Source organism: Gavialis gangeticus, unplaced genomic scaffold (genome assembly GCF_001723915.1).
Source record: "Gavialis gangeticus isolate Ggan-Ray unplaced genomic scaffold, GavGan_comp1, whole genome shotgun sequence".
Lineage (NCBI taxonomy): Eukaryota > Metazoa > Chordata > Crocodylia > Gavialidae > Gavialis > Gavialis gangeticus.
In genome coordinates, this window is record NW_017729030.1 from 17,044,254 (window position 1) to 17,049,897 (window position 5,644).

The 5,644-nt window shown below is 40.0% G+C and overlaps 1 protein-coding gene across 15 annotated transcripts in view; it reads left to right on the top strand.

The window, feature by feature from the left end:
* The window catches only part of ANK2 (ankyrin 2), a 779,379-nt gene that overhangs the window by 287,376 nt on the left and 486,359 nt on the right, over nt 1-5,644 (top strand). The window lies entirely within an intron of this gene.

Sequence of the window (5,644 nt, forward strand, 5' to 3'; positions counted from 1 at the left end):
GGATCCAGCAATGCAGCATTTTGATGTACAGATCCTTTTACCAAACCCACCTCTTCTCTTGGCCTATAGAAGAACTTTGGAATCATCTTATTTCTAGATTACATGTTGTGGAATGAATGTTTCAGGCTGTATGCATTAAAATAAATAAATAAAATTACTAATTTATGAGGCTGCTTGATACCAGTGGACAACTCTGGTATAGCCTCCTGTACTTTTAAAAGGCTTTGTTTACGGAGTACATTAAGGTGCATCAGAATTCCCCTTATCAGAATAATAATGTAATTTCTAATAGTGCTTGCCTGCCTGGAATGGAGCTGCCTGGGACAGATTGTGATTACTGTACTAATCCCCTAAATGGGACACTGCAGCATAAGATAGTTTTTAGGATTACATTTTTGACCACAGCATTCTCTGTAAAATAGTCTGCTTTCTTTACAGCATGTGTTTGTCCTTGCTGGAGGGCCTTTTGTGTATGCCTAACACCCTTACTCCCCATTTCCCTCCCCAAATACATGATGTGGCAACAGATCATTTGTTTTTATTCATTTGTCTTTCAGTTGTCTTTTACTTTGTTAGTTTTTCCTGTTCTGTAAATTAGCTCATTTCAAATGCAATGACCTTATGTAAAGCTGGGCAGAATTAATGCTGTATACCTCTTGGTATCTCATTTCCGGGAGGACTGAACAGCCTTGATTGGAACCAGACAGACTCAGGGCGTGCACATATCAGTGATATGGTAATGCAGGTGCTTCATCTAATTTTCATGTCTAGGAAGCCCCAGTCAGTCACAGCTTGGAAAATATACACTATTGTTCATTTTTGTTCCTTTTTAGTATTCAGCCACAGACCTCCCTCCTGTCTCTTTTTCACTGCAGCTGCACACTCACTGTTACGTAAATAGCCACTTTGGTTGCACGACAAACTTGTTTTCAAGTAGGATGGGTGTGGCTTCGATTAACATCATTCTGTATTTCCTGCTGTTTTTGTATGAGATGAATATCAGCCAAAGTGTGCTGGGCTATATGTATGTATGATGCTGGGAGCAATGCATTGTATAGAACAGATTTTTTCTTTTCTGTTCTAACTGAGGATGGCATATAAATCTCTCCAGTGCAAAGTAGTGACCATTTCTTGGTAGGTACTGAGCCTACTCCTTTTGTTGGAGGCTGTTGACACATAGTGGGTTTGGGCTAATAGAGACTAAAATTAGAGATGTACATCAGGGTCTGGGAGAGCATCTGTTCACCAAGGCCCCCCCAGGGGAGGACAAGAAACAATGGGCACAAGCTGATTGAAGATCGCTTCAGACTGGCCATAAGGAAAAATTTTCTTTATAAGTTGAGTGCCGAAAGTTTGGAACAGGCTCCCCCCAGAGGTGGTATAGTCATCCACCCTGGCAATCTTCAAAAAGTGTCTTGATGTCCACCTTCCTGGGGTCATCTGGCCCTAGTAATCTCACCTGCACATGTGCAGGGGGGCTGGATCCAATGAGCTGAAAGGTCCCTTCCACCCCCTAACAACTATGAAACTATGAAATGAATGTTGCTCAGTTGTGTAGACAAGTAGTGAGCGTGTGATTCTGGGAATAAAAGGTATTGGAGACTGTCTCGCAAATATTCCCTTTGAAGGCATGTCATATGCTATGTCTATGACCAGCCCTATGCCAGTCTTGGGACAGAGATTTCCCTGTGACCCTGAAGCTCCCAGTTTTCCAAAAGGACAGAGGCTGGTCCATTAACTTAGCTCTAAGCTTCAACTGGTATGTTGGTGTTTCCTTGCTACCCTCTCTGCCTCTGGGATGTTGCAGGTGTGTCCTTTGCTGCATTGCTTCTTCCTTCCCTGGCTTCAGTGTTTTGATTTTGGTTTGCATCCTGCTCCCTGTCTTGTATGCTGGCCACAGCTGCAGCTCCTAGGTTTCCGAAGTGATAACCAGCTGAAATTGGCATAAATCTTCTCAGTCTTATTGCTATTTACAAGGTTCTGAATAACAGGAGTGAAATAAACCAGAATCTTCTTAATTTCACTAGTGCTGCTCAGTAGAATTCTGGACAATACAGGTGCCGGAGAGGTCTGTCCGTAGCCTTAGAAAGATGTCACTGCATCAGTCTACCCTGTTCTTGTGGTGCAGTTATTTGCAGATCGTCTTCATAGCCACTAGACTAGAAATCTAATTTTGATTAAATGGAAAGGTATTATTGTTTAGGATCTGATGGATTAACCCTCATCTTCACTAATAGCCTACTTGAAAGCAATGAATAGATTTCTTTTTCTTTCCATGATCTACTCTTCTGCAATCTGCTTATCAGTTTGGGGCCTTTCTCTCCTTTAATTTATAATCATTTCACACCAATTTAGCTACTCTAGTGTAATGGGGAGGAGATTCATAGTCTTTGTCAGGATCTTTCTGTATGCAAAAAGAGGTGAGTCAGTTCTGCTCTCCTTGCAGCCAAATGGGAATATTTCAGTTTTATTTAAGTGAAAAATAATTTTTAAAAAGGTGTGTGCACACATATGCACATGAATGTGCACACACACACAAAAGCAACAGCATGACAGAGTGAATATTTATGCTGGGTTCTTGTGTGCTGAAAAGACTAAAACTGAGTTCAAATGATGTAAATGGGTATATACAAATATTTGTATTAACAAAGCTGAAAAATGACTAATCACTTCATAGCAGTGTTTGCAGTAGATGGGGTCCAGGTCTTCCTGCTTCACCACAACTTTGCCACATAGTTGATTCCGGTTTTACAGAAGGGGAGAATGAAAACCAGAACAATTGCCTGATGGTTGGTCATAGGAATCAGTGGCAAAGCTGAAACTACAATCTTGGCATACCGCTTCCCAGCCCTTGGAAGTAGCCATTGCATAACACTTACTCACCCTTGTCCATTCAAACTTCCTATTTTCCTGTATTCCAAGTAAGTATAGGGGCTTTTTGGTTTAGTTGGTTTTTTTGTTACTTGAAATATTTTTCTTGCTGCCAAATAATAGCAGAAATAAAACAGTTCATATTCTACATGATCCACAAACATGACTGATCACTTTTACGACTTCTAGTGTCACTGACAAGGACAGATAGTAATTCAGTCCTGGCTGTGTTACTACTGAGGAAGCACTTAACTTGCATTTAAAACAGAAAGCTATGGCAAATAGAAAGCTATGGCATAGTAGTTCTGTTTACTTAAGATAGCTTTGCCAAACTATCCAAACATCAACAGTACAACACCTAGCTCTATCAGTCCAAGAAAGGAAAGGGAAAGAGCAAAACATCTGTCACCTCTCTCAATATCCTAAAGGCTGTTAAAGCTCTCATTGGACTTTGGCTATTAGCTAATATGCACAGAAGGATGGACAGAGGGAGAAACAAAGCTCTATAGCTGTCAGCAAACTTCAGATTTGCAGGGGGAGCAGAATTTAGTACTATTTTATCTTCTCATTCTTTGCCTTCCCTAAAGAGAGGGAGTATTGAACATGCTTTTCCTTTAGTAATCTCATAGAATGGTACAGTTTTAATGGAAGAAATTGTGTCAGGAAAAATTGTCTTTTTTTTTAATGTTTGACTCATGAAATTGTGTAGAAAAACAGGCTACAGGAAATAGGCTACTCTATGGGATAAAGTTTTGTGATGCGACTTCTGGGCCTATGAGAGTATTGGTCTAGGAAAAGGCAACAAAGGATGCAGAGCAAGTTGGACACAATTAGTGAATGCTGTTGTATTCAAAATCAAAGCATAGTCTGGAGAGAAAGGAGCTTGAGGGAGTGAACTTTTCTTCTGGTCTCGGCTTATGTAAGCCAAACTGGTCCTTTCTGGTAAATAAGATGTAGTATTCTGTATGCTGTATTCATTTACTGTTTATATTCGACTATAAAAAGAGTTTGGACCAACATGTTAGAGTAGCATTGAGTTTTTGGTTAATTTTCCTTACAAATAATTGTATCTTATAAGCTTCAGCATTTTGTTGATTATGACAACTTCCTTCCAGTTTTTAAAGATTCAATGGCTTGCTCTGCTCCAAGGAAAGTTTTTGGTATTTGATACCTGGTAGAAATAGTAGTAACTTTTATTTGGATGGTACTCATGTCTAAAGGCCCTTGAGATATAACTGGGCTTTAGTTAATGCACATTAAAACTAGTACCTCTGGATGTTTTTTACACATGCTCCTGGAGGTACTAGATTTAATGTGCATTAACTAAAGCCCAGTTATGTCTTTAAGGGCCTTTAGTGCCCGGAGCATCTCGTGCATCAGTACAAAATGGTGGCAGAGGTGCAAAATGCATCAGTACAAAATGGGGGAAGCACCTTCATCTCTTTTTTGAAGCACAGAGATGCTGATACTTGAGACATGGAGCCTGGCTGGAGCATGGTAATTACAGTGCATCAGAGCAGCCTCCTGGTTTGTGTATAGGCACCCTTTATTGTGAGGTACAAGGAAAATGTGCATTAGCATATCATAATGTGCATTAACTAAAGAGCATTGTTTTTAATGATGTTTTAATGCACATTAAAATAGGCAGTGGGCACATCTACACATGTGCTTTAATGTGCATTAGCCTATTTTAATGTGTGTTAAGGCACATGTGTAGATGTGCCCACTGCCTATTTTAATGTGCATTAAAACTTCACTAAAAAACCATGCTCTTTAGTTGGTGTGTATTAAGATGGGCTAAGGCACATTTTCCTAGTACCTCACAATGAAGGGTGCCTATACACAAGCTGGGAAGCTGCCTCAGTGCACTGTAATTAGTGTGTCAGAGCAGACTATTAATGGAGTCTGCTGGATCGTGGTAATTACTGCACTCCAGGCAGCCTCCGTATCTCATGTATCAGCATCCCCACACTTCTAAACGGTGGTGGGAGCACTTAACTAAAGCTTGTTCAAAATATGGATGGAAGTTATGCTTGTCTTTTTACAGCATCTGATGAAGTGAGCAGAAATTCACAAAAGCTTATGTTCTACATTTATCTTAGTTTTATAAGATGCATCTCTACCCTGCCTTCTGCCTGACTTCAGACTAACACTGCTAAGTACCTCTTCCAGCTAATTCTCAGGTCCCCTCTACCTCTTATAGGTATCATGCAAAACAAACAAACAAACAAAAAAACCAGGTTAATTGTGAAATTATACTAGCTACACATGAAAAGTTCCTTTTTCTATGATGCACGCTAAAGGCAGATTCTCAAAGAAAGGTGAAGATTGTATAATTTTCTTGTTCTCTTACGTTGTGTATAAAGATACAGAAAAGATTGTTGTTACCTAATCCCCTGATTCCATGTCATTTCTATAGTGTATAAGACTATGTTGCTTTTTGGGATGATGTTGATGGAGGTTATCTGTTTTTTGCTTACATTTCCAGTTTAAATGCTCACATTTGGACGATGGTCCTTTTCCTCTTATGGCTTGCCTTATTGCAAACAATTCATCATATTTAGCATAGAACTTCTGTTTTTAGTATGTAAACATATTGGTTGAGGTTTCATAGTTTCATAGTTTCTAGGGTCGGAAGGGACCTGAGTAGATCCTCTAGTCCATCCCCCTGCCATGGCAGGAAAGAGCGCTGGGGTCAAACGATCCCAGCAAGGTGTTCATCTAACCTCCTCTTAAAGACCCCCAGGGTAGGAGCCAGCACCACTTCTCTTGG